Below are 16,326 nucleotides of genomic sequence, written 5' to 3' on the forward strand. Positions count from 1 at the left end.
GCTTTTTTAATGCAGTAATAACTTTACATTATTTATTTAAATGAATGCTAGTCATTTCCTCTGAAGTCTTGGGTGATAGGAAGATGAAAGAAAGCCGTCTGTTGAGCAAAGGGCAAATGAGAGACTGGTGCAACCGAAGGTCATTTGCCCATCCCAACCTAACAGTTGTTGATGCCAGAGAAACACTTTAAAACTGGGGAACAGCGGGAAGCAACCACAAGAGTAGGAAAGTGTAAGCCCTACACACTGATATTGTAAACGCATGCAGATGCATGCAAAGATGCATGCTTGCAAAGATGCATTTAAACAAATGCAGATGCATGTAAAGTCCACAATACAACTAAGGGGGTGGGCAACCTGGGACCCTGGTGCCACAGGGCTTTAAATTAGGCACAGGGACACATACATCTGGCCCTTGATCTAAATGTATGTGTCCCTCTGCCTAATTTCAGAAGCCCTCTGCATGTGCTCAATTCAGACACCAGACGAGCAAGCGGTTCGGTTCCTGACAGCCCATTAGGAGGGAAGGAAGAGGGAGAGAAAAGGGGTGATCCATCCACTTCTGGCTCGGGCCGTACCCACTGCTGGCTTTTGCCCCGCCCCCCAGTAACACATGGCTCCCTACAGGTTACTCACAGGAGAGGGTAGCCCTCAACAGAAAAAAAGTTGCCCACCTCTGCACTAAAGCATAGCACTTTTAAGGGCCATTAATTTCAATGGGAGAAGTGAGTATATGTTTAACCCACTGGTATATACAGGACTGACAAATGCTTAGCAAGGCAGAGCATAAGTTTTGTATGCAGGAGGTCTGAGGTTCAGTTCTCATAATCTCCTGTATTAGGGATAAGAATGGCTTGAGGCTTTGGAGATCCATTGCCAACTGAAACAGACAATACTCGGACAGATGAATACAGGGTCTGACTCGGTACGTTCGCGTAGACACCAGGGGAACTGTTCATATGGCTCTTCCCAAACATGCCATTTCCCCAAGCCCACCTCATGCCGCAAACCTGGTGCAGGTCATGCAATCTCGGAACAGCATACATCAATCCCAAAATAATAAATAGCTTAATACTGGCCACTGTAAAGTAGGTCAAATAAGAAAGCTTTTCAAGGCTCAGGCTTTGGTTCTGGTGAGTCTCAAGGCGAAGGTCACCAAAAATGTGCAAGCTTTCAAGATCTCCAGTTCTCTTCATCAGGCAAGATGAAGAGATCTGGAGATCTTGAAAGCTTGCACATTTTGGTTGGACTAATAAAGGTATTGTACTCATATGAATTGGGAGGTGTGGTTTTTTTAGTGCCCAATATGGCTAACTTTGCTATTTTCAAAGAGAAGTCAGTTCCACAACTTCTGGGCTTTCCTCAAGCCTTGCTTCTTGAATCTGGTGCGCAGATGATAAAACAAATAGTAAATATGTGGAAGATGACGGAAATACTTGTTCCACTTCCATGTTGCATGCTAGATTCATAAACGATGCTGACATGCTACTGGATTTGATTTATCCACTGCCAACACAGCTGGTTTGCCTATGGTGTTCGAGTAAGTTATGTTCCTTGTGATTCAGCTAGGTTAGCTGCTAAGTTCTGTCTCTGGCATCGGCATCAATTATGGGCTAAAGGGGCACTTCCTAGCATCTCTCATTGACTAGGTTCACACAACACTCAAACACTCAAACCCAGCTGTGCTAACAAACCCACAACAACTCACAGTTCAACAACACACATTCAACGCATACCCAGCCTTAAGTCTGGGGTGTTGTGTGAACCCAGTCACTGAGTGCATGGTCTGGAGGTGCATGATGACACAGTTCTGATTCCAAAGCTAAGCAAATGTGGCCCCCTAAGTTGCCTGGATGGGAGACTATTTGGGAACTGCATGACCAGCCCCTGCAGCTGTCCCAATAAATGTTTGTCTCCGTGCCATGAAATGGTCCACCCACTGATTTTTGTGTATCAAAAGCACACAGATAAATCAGGCGCTTATTTCCTGGATCATTGACAAACTTATATGTAAGGTTCTCAGAATTCCTCAGATGAAAGCAAGTATAAGTGTAATAAATACAATCACACTAGTTAGGAACCTAGGAAGATGCTTTATACTGGTACAGGCTATTTGTCCACCTAGTCTTCTATTGTTTACTCTGATTGTTAATAGTTCTCCACAGTCTCAGGCATGTGCTACATGATTTTTTTAACTGAAAAAGCCAGGGATCAAACACGGAGACCATTTGCATGCAAAGCACGTGCTCCCTTCCAATACAAATAGCAGCAGTAAACAAACAATCAGTGTCATCAAACCAAATACACTGCCTCATTATTTTTCCACATATGTAATTATTTATTAAATTCAGGATCTGCTCCGATCAACGTCTCTTGTGCACTTAAGACCAAACCTCTGCTTTCTTCCGGATATAAATGTTGCTAGGTCCTTGGGAGTTTTTAAGAAATTCCCACAGCAGCCACTACGTGGAGATGTTGCAACATAATCCCTTTTAGGCAATGAATTACAGTGTGCTCACTCACAGTCATAGATCAGTCTTGTCCGAAGCGATTTTCCTGCCAGTTCTATCGTATCCAATTCTAAAAAGCTTTGCCTGCACCTTCATATTGAACCATTATATATGGAGACACAGAATGTCTTGCATACAGCACAGAAACTGCAATGCTATGCACACCTACCTGGGAGTAAGCATAGAATACAATCGAACTTCCATGTAAACATGCATGGGATTATGCTGATAGTACTGTTATTTGAAGGTGGACAGTGTTTGTGTATTTGTCATATTTGTAAACAGGATATAATCCTTTTCATTTTTTCAGAAGAATTGAACACCTTTAAAAAAAACTGAAGTGAAATTGCCAAAGTTTTTGCATTTATTTCATTATGTCACTTCAGCCCTGTTTCTGTATCCCTTATAGATTTATCTTCTTGATAACAATCTTCTTTAAAGAATAGCATACATTTTTAAAGTGTCATTTTCTTTGGTTTTACACTGGCATTGGTTAGTAGAGACTGAATATTGAATCCAGATTAGTTTGGATAATTGCAGTTCAGCTGATGTGGTTATTCTTTTTATTTATTTATGAAGAAATCAGTTGCAATCGTGACACAGCAACAAATGAAACAAACGCAAAATAACAAAGATGAGGGAAAAATTACAAATTAACATTATCATTATATTGCTCCAGATGCTGATAAATATAGTTTTTCGGTGAGTTTATCATCCCTTTTCCTTTTTTCCTAGAGTTTGTGGGATTATTAAACAATAAGTTAACATCACTTATTCTAGAGTACCAGTGAAATGATTTATATGACTGTATGTGTGTTTCTCTAGTGATGTGCAATACTTTTTTTGTACATGGTAATAAAGATAAAATAAATTTGCCATGCATATACTCAAACAGGAAATCCCTTGGATCATACTGGTCAGATAGGTCCTCTATCTTTTGCAAAACAGTGCTCCAATATTGGCTGAAGAAACAGTATGTTCACAAAATGTTATCTAGCACATTTGTAGTGGGGTTCCGTAGACTATGTGCAATACAGAAGGCAACAGGTGCCATTGATATATCTCAAAACACATTTAAAATACATTTCATATTTATTTATTATGGAATGCATACCCCTGCTTTGCACTAAAAATAGTGCTCACAGCCACTAACAATAAAACATACATATAATTAGGGACGGCGGAGAATTCCGCCACGGATTCCAGTGAGGCCAGATTCTGTAGAATCCGGAATCATCCGGAATCCCCCGGGACAGCACTTACCTGCGGCGGATTCGGCAGCGGTGGCGGTTCCGGCGGCGGCGGATTCGGCAGCGGTGGCGGCTGGCCGGCCGTGGCCAGGCTGCTGCAGCCGCCATTGCCATCCCTCCAGGCTGCCATGATAGGCTACGCAAGAATTTTTGTAGCCTATCACGGCTACCCCTCCCCCCCCAAAAAACGGCATACGCAAATGGCGGTGGCTACAGCAGCCACCATTTGCTTTCCCTATTTTGTGCTGTTCTAGCCTACGTAAATATTTACGTAGGCTAGAACGGCGAAAATAGGGAATGCAAATGGCGGCCGCCGTAGCCGCCGCCATTTGCATATGCCTTTTTTTGGGGGGGTAGCCGTGATAGGCTACAAAAATTCTTACATAAATCACGGCAGCCTGGAAGGATGCAAATGGAGGCCGCTGTGGCAGCCGCCATTTGCATCTGCAGCAGCCTGACTGCAGCCGGAAGTCCGGCTGGGAACGGACCTGGCCGGCTGCTCGGCGGAGCCGCTGCAGAGCCAGCCAGGCAGGATTCCGCGGGGGGAGGACTGGATCGCCTCCCCCCCAGTCAAGGGTTCCAGGGGGAGGGATGGAGCACCTCCCCCCCCCCAGCGGATGCCCCGACTGGAACAGGTAAGTGATTTGAACATCCCTAGATATAATACCAAAATTATAACTCAGCCAATAAAAACACAAATAAAAATAATAAGAAAGAAAATAACAGCACCCACCACATTAAAACCCACTTCATCAGCAATCAGTTTAGATGCCAAAAGCCTGTTTGAATAAAAATGTATTTGCCTACTGGTGGAAGAGCAACAGACGCAGAGCTAGCCTTGCCTCCTTTAGCAGGGAGTTTCCACAGCATGAAATCGGTCACCAAGAAGGCCCTTTCTCGTGTTCTTGCCAAATGTAGCTTTGATGGTGGCAATGCAGAGAGAAGGGCCTCTCCTGAGGATTTTAAAATCGGGGATGGGTCATATGGAAGACTCTGATATTTCAGATACCCCTTTTATTATAAAACTGACTCAAGGTAGTTCCAACCAATCCTTTATTATAGTCTCTATACTTCAATTTTTGTGAACCGCCCAGAGAGCTGCAGCTATTGGGCAGTATAAAAATGTAGTCAATCACCAAGAAAAGCCCCCTCAACCATAGTCTTAGGTTGAATGCCTTCATGTTTTGTGATGATCATTTGTGCAGCAGGAACCACTTATACTCAGGTCACGGGAGGGAACAAAGCATGATAAAGGATGCCTGTGGGTTCCTGTGGCAGTGGTTTCTAAAAAGATGGGCCACCAATTGGCTTCCAGGGCTGAAGGCCTTTGTTGCTCCAATAAGCTGATGTGCATGGAAAAGAGGGTCCTTTAAGGAGGCAAGCTGCAGAAAAAAAGAAGAAATGGACGCTTCAAGAGGTTTTGGAGTTGCTTCACTCTCAGAGGCCTCTTTCAGGTATGTTCTTTAGGACCAGCTTTATTCCACTTCATGGGCTTAGATGTCTGTGCCTTGCACCTGCTTGCAGTCTCTGCCTTTCTTTGGCTCCATTGGCTGCTTACTGTGCTCAGGCTCTGGTGCATCTTCAGGGCCACGGGAACGTAGGAGGCTGCTCTCCAAGTGAGGTGTTGCAGCAGATGAGACTCAGGGAAGCAGTAGCAGCAGCTCCAGGCCATTTTGTATGGAAGGAAGAGGGTTACGGGCAACAGTCTTAGCCATAGTAGATGCCGCTATACTTCTCATATTGTGTCATATCTACAAGTATTGAGACTAAGAAAGATATGCTTCTAACCGAGTTCACAGTTCAACAGCAAAACATGGGTTCTCGTTCTGGGTTGGTTGTGGTTAACAACCCATAGTTAAACCATAGTACAGGGCTTGCACGTAACGATATCCCATGATTTGACAACAACCCATATTCTGGGTTGTTATGTGCAAACCAGATCATTTCAACATTTCTCTGGTCCAAGTCACCAGTAAAAGATACAGGTTTTTTCACTTTACAGTTAACCTTTCATATATTCATTCATTTGTTTCAAAACAAAATACACTGACACGTTAATGTTTCCCTCAGGTAACAATGGTATCCTCACAAGCTAAAAGCCACAAAATTAGAAAAGATGCATAAAGTAGTCAGCAGGATTAACATTGTATCTAAAAAACTCAGGGAAATTAAAAGGGTTTTTCCTGGAGAAAAAACGGCAATGAAGTAGGTCTTGGGGGTGAGGGTAATGGAATGAAGTATCTTGGAAGAGGCTTGCCTGGCTCAGACCCTGAACAGGACCTCTCCATTCTGCTGCTGCAACATTTTGTTGCAGGTCCCACTTGTACAACAGTAATAAGTTCTAAAATCCAAAACAAGCCTCTTGCAATCTCAACTTTATATACATCAAAATAGGTACTCATTTTCCAGAGATTTGATGCGTTTAAAATGTTTGCATACCACTTTTCCAAGGTTAAAAAGTGTTGACATAAAAACATTATAAATCAGTATAAAATCAAGATCAGTTAGCACTCAATAACATAATAAATTCATATTTGAGGAGGGGGGCATATGCAGCCTTCAGAAGTACCCCAAATAAAAGGTAATAAAAGAGAAGCTTGTCTTGACTTTCTCTGGACAAGTCATTCCAGAACTCTGGGGCAATGGTAGTAAAAGTCCTGCTTCTATATGTTTTATTTACAATATTTTTGTACTGCCTGGCATGTAAAACACATCCAGGTGGTGTACAAGATTAAAACCATAACATAAAAATATAAATATTCATTATAACAAAAACTTACTAAAACATAACCAGTGGCCATCAGCAAACTAAGAAATGGAAAATCAAAATGACAGGCATTACATATCATCAAAAGCCAAGGCAAATTAAAAGTCATGGACGTGTTCCTGAACTGTGTCAGAGTTGGTGCATGTTTTATTTCTGGGAGAGGGTATTCCAGAGAGTGGGCATCACCACAGAAAAGGCCCTCTTTCTGACTGTTGCCAGATGGAGATCTGTAGGATGAGGCACAATGAGGAGGTCCTCTGTAGTTGATCGCAACAGTTGGGCAGGTCTATATGGGAGAAGGCGTTCTTTCAGGTATCCAAGTCCCCAGTTGCGTAGGGCATTATAGGTCAATACCAAAGCTTTAAACATAGCCCGGTAGGCTCCCTGTATAGCAAGTGTAGCTGATAAAAGGTGCTCCTGGCCATTGTCACAAACTGTTATTTCCATGAACAAAGCAGGACCACCAGTGCAACAGGAAGCTAGCAGATCCTGATGCAAATGGAAATGAGCTGGAACGCTCATTTCCAGAATGGGGCAGGTCTGCAGAGCCTGCAGAAGGGCGTTCTGCTGACCTGCCCCATTCCAGAAATGAGCATTTCCACACATTTTTGGGATTGGTTGAGGAAGCTCTAGCTTCCTGTTGCACTAGTGATGGGTCCTGCAGGCATAACAGAAATAGTGGGAGCACAGCAACAGTACTGGAAGTTGCCCAAGATAACTCCAGGCTATGAACCTGCTCTGATGGCATTCCTGTCCACCTAGTGCAAGCATAACAATTCCCACAAGAGTGTTGGGATTATTCAGTAGTACTGCCTCCATCTTGACTAGATTCTACTTGAGTTTGTTTAACCTCCTTGGTAATTCATAACACTAGTTTAGAGCTGAGAAAGTATTCCTCGATATAGAAATATAGAGCTGGGCCTGGGTGTCAGAAGCATCTTGATGAAACCCAACTCCAAAGCTCCAGATGATCTCCCCAACAACTTCATCCAGATGTTAAACACAATAGGCAATAACACTGGGCCTTGAGGAACTCTGCAGGTTAATTCTTATTATTTTGAGCTGGCCTCCCAATGAGTCTCCCAATGACCAGTTTCTGAATACGGTCAGAAACAAGTTATCTAAACCACTGGAAAGCCAGCCCAGCCCCCCGCCCCAACTATATGTTCAATCCAGGCTAAAAGGAAGAATGGTAGAATGTTCAATGTCAGAAAGCCCCTGAGAGATCTAACAGAATCAACAGGGAGCTTATTCCCCACTGTCAACTTCAGTAAGTTGCAGCTTGTCCAACACTTGTCACTGATGATCTAACACAGTACCATCCTATACATATCTATTTAGTATGTCCCGTTGAGTTCAGTGGGACTTACTCCTATATAAGTGGCTATAAGATTGCAGGCTCAGTCCCATAACTGAGCTGGAAGACAGATTGAAAAGCATCAGAGAAGGATGTCCCATCCAGAAATGACTGACATTGCTGTAGTACCACCCATTTGATTGATTCCCCCGCCCGCCCCCTCCACAAATGAAAATGATGCATACCACTCTAAAATTGTCTGGGTCATCTCTGCACAGTGATGGTTTCTTTTTTAACGGAGATTGCAGTGTCAAGGTACCACTTAGCATAAATAAAATGAGTTCACACCAATATATTTTATCTAAAAGGGACAGGCTGTATTTATTCTATAAATAAAAATGCAAAAATGAAATGGCTATACTTTTGATTCATTAGATTCTCTTAAGTCATCTAAATTTAGTTAAGACTGCAAAAGCTGCCTCGTAGTGCAATTCTATGCATGTTCGCTTGGAAGTAAGCCCCACTGAATTCAATGGGGCTTACTCCCAGGTAAGAGTGCATAGGATTGCAGCCTTAAATTTAGAGCCTGGCTACATGTTACTCTGACCATGGGATATGCAATGCTCACTTTTGAACTCTGCCCCGCCAGCAGTTAGAGGAAAGTGGAAAGGATTGAAATGACTCACAGAGAGGAGCAGGATCCATCAGAGGACTTCTTGCATCAGTTATTTGTCTCCTTTATCTCTATTCTTAGTGGCTAATTTTCTGTGCTCCTCCTTTGAACTCCCAGGGAAAATTAGCCCCATGAAGACAGATGAAGAGCGATCAGCAACAGACACTGAAAGCCAGCCAGTTCTTCACAGTGTGTATCATTTCTGTCCCTCCTTGCTTTCTCTACCTGATGGAGGGAGAGCCTTCAGAATTTGGTAACAGGAAGAGTTGCTCTAATGTAAGGTGGCCACTTCCCCTTCATGGATCACTGCCTTGTTGTGGCGAAGGGGCTTGCGTAACTCAGTGAAGCCATAAGCTATGCCGTGCAGGGCCACCCAAGATGGACAGGTCATGGCAGAGAGTTCTGACAAAATGTGGTCCACTGGAGAAGGAAATGGCAACCCACTCCAGTATTCTTGCCAAGAAAACCCCATGGAACGTATCACAAGGCTAAAAGAGATGACGCTGGAAGATGAGCCCCTCGGGTCGGAAGATGTCCAATATACTACTGGGGAAGAGCAGAGGGTATTTCCAAGTAGCGCCAGAAAGAGTGAAGCGGCTGGGCCAAAGCCGAAAGGACACTCAGCTGTGGATGCGTCTGGTGGTGAAAAGAAAATCCGATGCTGTAAAGAACAATATTGTTTAGGAACCTGGAATATAAGATCAATGAATCAAGGTCAACTGGAGGTGGTCAAACATGAGATGGCAAGATTGAACATCCACATCTTGGGAATCAGCGAACTAAAATGGACAGGCATGGGCGAATTTAATTCCATGACCATCATATCTACTACTGTGGAAAAGAATCCCTGAGAAGAAATGGAGTAGCACTCATAGTCAACAAAAGGGTGGGAAAAGCAGTGCTGGGGTACAATCTTAAAAATGATAGAATGATCTCAGTACGAATCCAAGGCAAACCATTCAACATCACAGTAATTCAAGTCTATGCCCCAACCACTGATGCCGAAGAAGCTGAGGTTGATCGGTTCTATGAAGACCTACAACACCTTCTAGAACTAACACCAAAAAAAGATGTCCTCTTCATCATAGGGGATTTGAATGCTAAAGTAGGAAGTCAAGAAATCACCGGGATAACAGGCAGGCATGGCCTTGGTGTACAAAATGAAGCAGGACAAAAGCTAATAGAGTTTTGCCAAGACAACACGCTGATCATAGCAAACACTCTTTTCCAACAGCACAAGAGACGACTCTACACATGGATATCACCAGATGATCAATATCAAAATCAGATTGATTATGTCCTTTGCAGCCAAAGATGGAGAAGCTCTATACAGTCAGTCAAAACAAGACCTGGAGCTGACTGTGGCTCAGATCATGAGCTGCTTCTTGCAAAATTTCGGCTGAAATTGAAGAACGTAGGGAGAACTACTAAACCATTCAGGTATGACCTAAATCATATCCCTGATGAATATACAGTGGAGGTGAGGAATAGATTTCAGGGATTAGACCTGATAGACAGAGTGCCTGAGGAACTATGGACGGAGGTCCGTAACATTGTTCAGGAGGCAGCAACGAAATCCATCCCAAAGAAAAAGAAATGCAAGAAAGCCAAGTGGCTGTCTGATGAGGCTTTACAAGTAGCTGAGGAAAGAAGGGAAGCGAAAAGCAAGGGAGAAAGGGGAAGATATATCCAACTGAATGCAGAGTTCCAGAGAATAGCAAGGAGAGACAAGAAGGCCTTCTTAAATGAACAATGCAAAGAAATCGAGGAAAACAACAGAATGGGAAAGACTAGAGATCTCTTCAAGAAAACTGGAGATCTCAAGGGAACATTTTGTGCAAAGACGGGCATGATAAAGGACAAAGAATGCAGGGACCTAACAGATTCAGATGAGATTAAGAAGAGGTGGAAAGAATACACAGAAGAACTATACAGGAAAGATCTGAATGTCCCTGATAGCCATGATAGTGCAGTCACTGAACTTGAGCCGGACATCCTAGAGAGTGAAGTCAAGTGGGCCTTAGGAAGCATTACTAACAACAAAGCTAGCGGAGATGACAGTCTTCCAGCTGAGCTATTTAAAATCCTAAAAGATGATGCTGTTAAAGTGCTGCATTCAATATGCCAACAAATTTGGAACACTCAACAGTGGCCGCAAGACTGGAAAAAGTCAGTTTACATTCCAATTCCAAAGAAGGGCAACGCCAAAGAGAGTTCAAAGTACCACACAATTGCACTCATTTCACATGCCAGCAAGGTGATGCTCAAAATCCTATAAGCTAGGCTTCAGCAGTATGCGAATCGAGAACTACCAGAAGTACAAGCTGGGTTTCGAAGAGGCAGAGGAACTAGAGATCAAATCGCCAACATTGGATGCATCATGGAGAAAGCAAGAGAATTCCAGAAAAACATCTATTTCTGCTTCATTGACTACGCTAAAGCCTTTGATTGTGTGGATCACAACAAACTGTGGCAAATTCTTAAAGAGATGGGAGTACCAGACCACCTTACCTGTCTCCTGAGAAACCTGTACGAGGGTCAAGAAGCAACGGTAAGAACCAGACATGGAACAACCGAGTGGTTCAAAATTGGGAAAGGAGTACGACAAGGCTGCATATTGTCACCCTGCTTATTTAACTTGTATGCAGAGTACATCGTGAGAAATGCCGGGTTGGATGAATCACAGGTCGGAATTAAGATTGCTGGGAGAATTATCAACAACCTCCGATATGCAGATGATACCACCCTAATGGCAGAAAGCGAAGAGGATCTCAAGAGCCTCTTGTTGAGGGTGAAAGAGGAGAGTGCAAAAGCTGATTTGAAACTCAACATTAAAAAAACGAAGATCATGGCATCTGGCCCTATCACTTCCTGGCATATAGAAGGGGAAGAAATGGAAGCAGTGACAGATTTTATTTTCTTGGGCTCCAAGATCACCGCAGACGGTGACTGTAGCCATGAAATTAAAAGACGCTTGCTCCTTGGGAGGAAAGCTATGGCAAACCTAGACAGCATAGTAAGAAGTAGCGATATCACCTTGCCGACAAAGGTCCGTCTAATCAAAGCTATGGTTTTCCCAGTAGTAATGTATGGCTGTGAGAGCTGGACTATAAGGAAGGCTGAGCGCTGAAGAATTGATGCTTTCGAACTGTGGTGCTGGAGAAGACTCTTACGAGTCCCCTGGACTGCAAGGAGGTCAAATCAGTCCATCCTAAAGGAAATCAACCCTGAGTGCTCATTGGAAGGAGAGATACTGAAGCTGAAGCTCAAATATTTTGGCCACCTAATGCGAAGAGAAAACTCTCTGGAAAAGACCCTGATGCTGGGAAAGACTGAAGGCAAAAGTAGAAGGGGACGGCAGAGGATGAGATGGCTAGATAGCATCACCGATGCAATGAATATGAACTTGAGCATGCTCCGGGAGAGAGTGCAGGACAGGAAGGCCTGGCGTGCTATGGTCCATGGGGTCATGAAGAGTCGGACACGACTGAACGACTGAACAACAACAACAACAACAAGGTGGCCACTTACGCGTTGCCAAAAAGATTAAATGCATTGTCAAAAAAAGGGGGGGAGAATACAGATTTGCATAAACTTGGCATACGTTAATTTATATATAGCAATGCAAATTAAGAAATGATTACTATAACTGAAATAGACGTACAATACATCTCACCATATTGGAGAAAACTGAGCAGGGGACTTATGGGCCTGCTCAGTCTGCTGTCTAGGTGTTGATGGGGAACATCAACGCTTGTCCTGCTTGCCCTTCTTGTGCTTCTTCATCTTTACACCAGACTTGGATGGGACAGCCCTTCATACAGAGGACAGCCTTCTGTAGGACACATGGCTGCCCAACTCTAACGTGGTGAGTGTAATGGGCAGCCAGGCTTCTTAATGGATTGATTCTATCACACAAGTCGATAGTCATTTCATCGTTCCTTTTACTTAAGTAGGATCCCAGCTTGTGAATGTACTAAGCACCAAAATAACAGGAGGGAGAGGGACAGAATGGGTGCCTGTGGGAATGTATATGGGGGTGTTTTGGATTTATGGGATCCTGATAACTTTGGTCCCAATTTTCATGGGTGTAGAAGTGAGGCAAAACACAAATGATTCAGTTTGACAGTTTAACAGTTTATTACTGTCATAAAGAAGATATATGGAGGCAGGAAGAATATACAAAGAAAGCTCATGTCCCTTCAGTTGGCAAAGCTGGCACCCTTGTCACAAGGTGGTATGTATAGTTGGGTCTCTAAATTATATGAGATGCTCTCCAGGACTAATAAAAATTATCCAGGCAGGCAGCATAATTCCCCTCGGAACGAGACTAAAGCTGGAGAGCCTGAAGGCCCGATCTTATGGGCTTCTTTCTCATCTTAGGAGCTTGCAAAAAGCACCTTTCCACCCCTCCTAACAGCTACTCGGGAGAAGGGGGTCTTCCCTCACCCAAACCATCCCTGCTTGAGAACTTAATTGGCTTCCCAGGGAAAGGAAAAGGGACCTCAACATTCCAAGGACAGAAAGGGAGGACTTCTCAGGGCAGGAGTAAGATGAGATACTATTCCCTGTCTCAAGACTGGTGAGGTAACTAGGCATCTTGCTCAATACCAATTAAAAGTAAGTGAGGAGTCCATCTAGGGAATGAGGCTAACTTTCGTTAGCTAAAGCCAGCTAAACTCTGCTCACTATATCAGACTATACAGGTCTCTGTGCATTCAGCACACTGTGCATAGCACCACTGGGGGAGCTCACTAAAGCTCCCGCCAGTGCTTCCGGTCAAATCCACTACAGCGGTGTGGGTGTGGGGAGCGGGGTCTGCAGGAAACCTCTGCTTGGAGAGGGCTCCCTTGCCTACATCCCAACATGCTCCTCCCCAGTGCCTCTGGCAAGGGGTGGCACATGCCCAGTATGTGCTGCTGCTAGCCCTGGGCAGGAGGTACAGACTTCATTGTGCTGGCTGACTGAAGGGTTAGCAATATTTTCTGTTTGCTAATGAAGCCGCAGAAAGAGGATCTGGATGGTTTTATTCATAAAAGACATTCTGAGCGCAGTTGAAAGCCTGCAGAAATAACACACAGCAGAAATGGAGCACAGGCAATACAAGGATTGTTAAACAATTAATAGATTTTGTCTGGCACATGCTTAAAGACCTTAACAGCAGGGACAGGCATTGCGCTACTTGCTAAATTCCAGTAATTTTCTTTAAGATTGCTACTCTTGTCGGTATACTGGGGAAGGAAGGAAGCTCTTCAGATGAGGAGAGACAAATAGGCAGATAGATTTCTCAGATTTGCACTCCAAAGGAGATGAACAGGAGTTGATTTCCATTTTAAAGAGCCATATATAGACTTTGGGCCATGTCTGCACTGCAGGACATCCAGGTTATCTTCTGTACAGTTTTAATTCACTAAGCTTGCGTGTATTAACCTTCTATTGTCTGCAGCAACCCTGCTCCTGTTCTTAATGCATCCCCCCAGCTTTTTACAAGTTGTGCAGATTCCTCAGACTTGTGGACTGGGTTTTTGTTTGTTTGTTTGTTTACTTTGGGGGGGGGGAATTTGTGCAAACTCCCACTTGCACTAATGCACATCAGCACAAGTTCACATTAGCACAAGTATGCACTTGCACAACTGAAACACAATTCTCATACATCCCTAAAAAAAAAATTCCAATTCCACCAATGAGCAGATGACGGAATGAAAGACATCTGACAATCCATGAAACACAGACGGAATGGATTTAACAAAGGCTGTACCTCCCTATAAGTAGGTTTTTTGTTTATTTGTGACCACCTCAAGCTAATATTATTTTTGATCTCTTGTAACCCAGTACACACACAGACTCAAATCCTAAGATTTTAATGGAACGAGGTTTATGTTAGGAAAGTTTCCTGTCTGCTTTCCCCCCTGCAGCTTCCTTCATCGCCCCCAAATCCTCTTGGGGAGGGTGTTAAGGGGCCCACCTGAACAGTGTGGGATGGGGTGTAGGGGGAGGCTGCTAGGTACGAGAGAAGTGTCCCCAAATTGGGCTTGGATCCTGTGATAGCTTAATTTAAGGAAGTTCATGGAAGAAATGTTTCTTGTTCCGCCCACACCCGTTCCCACATTGTTCAGGAGGTTTCCCAACACTCCAGAGCTGGGGTAAGCAACCTGGTGCTCTCCAGATGTTTAGTTTACAAATCCAACAATTCCCAAGGGTTGTTCATGCTGACTGGGGCTGATGGGACCTGTAGTCCAAAACATCTGGACAGCACCAGTTTGCCTATCCTTGCTCCAGATACTTTTTGGAGGATACAGCCACTGTGTTTGATTCTTGGGGGTGTGTGCGTGTGTGTTTTAATTCACATATATTTTAAGAGGACTGTTCAGGATATTTACCTCTCTTTAACCTACTGTAGGGCTTATGAAGTATCTATTTCATTATCTTAATCAGTATTGTCATATGGCCAGGGTTTTTTTTTTTTTTTTAATGTTCTGATTTGTTTTGTTTTAAATGACTTATTCCTTAGGGTTATTTTTTAAAAAGTCAGTATTCATGCCAGTATTCAAGAGCAGTAAATTGTAACAGTAATTGTGTATGAGTTTATCCTGAGTTTAGTATTGGGATCAATGAAGGATTTTGTACTGGAATGAAGTATAGGGGCACTCTTGAAACTAGGGCAAGGAATGGATGTGGATCTGTTTGTTTGTTTGTTTGTTTATTTGATTGATACTTTATGAAGTCTCTTGTCAGTTAAAGCACACAACCTAGGGGTTGTCATTCTCAAGATCCCACAGGGCTTTTTAAAAGGAAATTAGGGAACTGCATAGTAGTATGTGCTTGTCATTTGCACACCTAGTGTGCACCACTGCAACACATCTGTGCATTTTCCGTCTGTGTGTGCACACGATTTGTCCCCATGATGGCTGGGGAATGCTGAGAGTTATAGGACTTTTTCCTGCCTAAACATGCATAGGATTGCACCCTTATGACATAGAATGGGAAAAAATCCTCAGAACTGGACACTTGACAGCAGAAAAGTGTCATATTCAAGGTTGGGAGAGCTGAGAACTCAGACTTCCCAAGTGCTTCGTTGAGGTCAGTAGCCCTGCGCAGGCATTCAAACGGCTCATGCTAGGATTCAAAGTGGAGAGGGGGTGTACATGAATGCAAGCCCTGTCCCTTCAGTCCCTCTAACCTTCTAGTGTTGAAAGAGGCAGTGTGAAGGGGGCTTCTGCTTGTGTTCACTTGTATCTGAGCAGAAGGCTCTGTGTGATCAGAAACCCTGTTGAAGTAAGGGCTCCCATCAACCCTATTCAGCTTGGCAATGGTTTGCCTATGCTGGCTGGGGTTGATGGGAGGTGTAGCCTAACACATCTGGAGGGCACCAAGTCAGGGAAGCTTGCTTTAGAGAAACCTAGAGCTAATTCACCCTATTAGATGGAGAGACCAATGGGATGGGCAGCCCATCTTTATTGTTTCAACCCTAAGTCACAATAGAAAACCAAGAAAGTAATAAAAGAATAATAAATACAACCAAAATGTTCAGAATGGAAATAAAAGATCTAACTTGTTTTTCATACTGCCGAGAAGGTAGAAAATGGGCACAAATGTCGGAAGCTGACAAAGTGAAACCCGCCACTGTCAACAGGACAAATGTGATGGAGTTTAGCCTCATTTTCTACCGTTTCAAAAGGGTGAGACAGTGACGGCGGGGCAAGCTCATCGTAGCAGCCTTGATCATATAATGAGGCTACGATTGAAGTGAGAGACAAGGTTGTTTCTTCATACTTCAGAAAAAGCCTGAAAGCTTAAATTGCGGAATCAATTGAGTGCGGTAGTTACTC

The sequence above is a fragment of the Heloderma suspectum genome, chromosome 3 (genome assembly GCF_057233095.1).
Source record: "Heloderma suspectum isolate Gila_16-S chromosome 3, 16-S_ref, whole genome shotgun sequence".
Lineage (NCBI taxonomy): Eukaryota > Metazoa > Chordata > Lepidosauria > Squamata > Helodermatidae > Heloderma > Heloderma suspectum.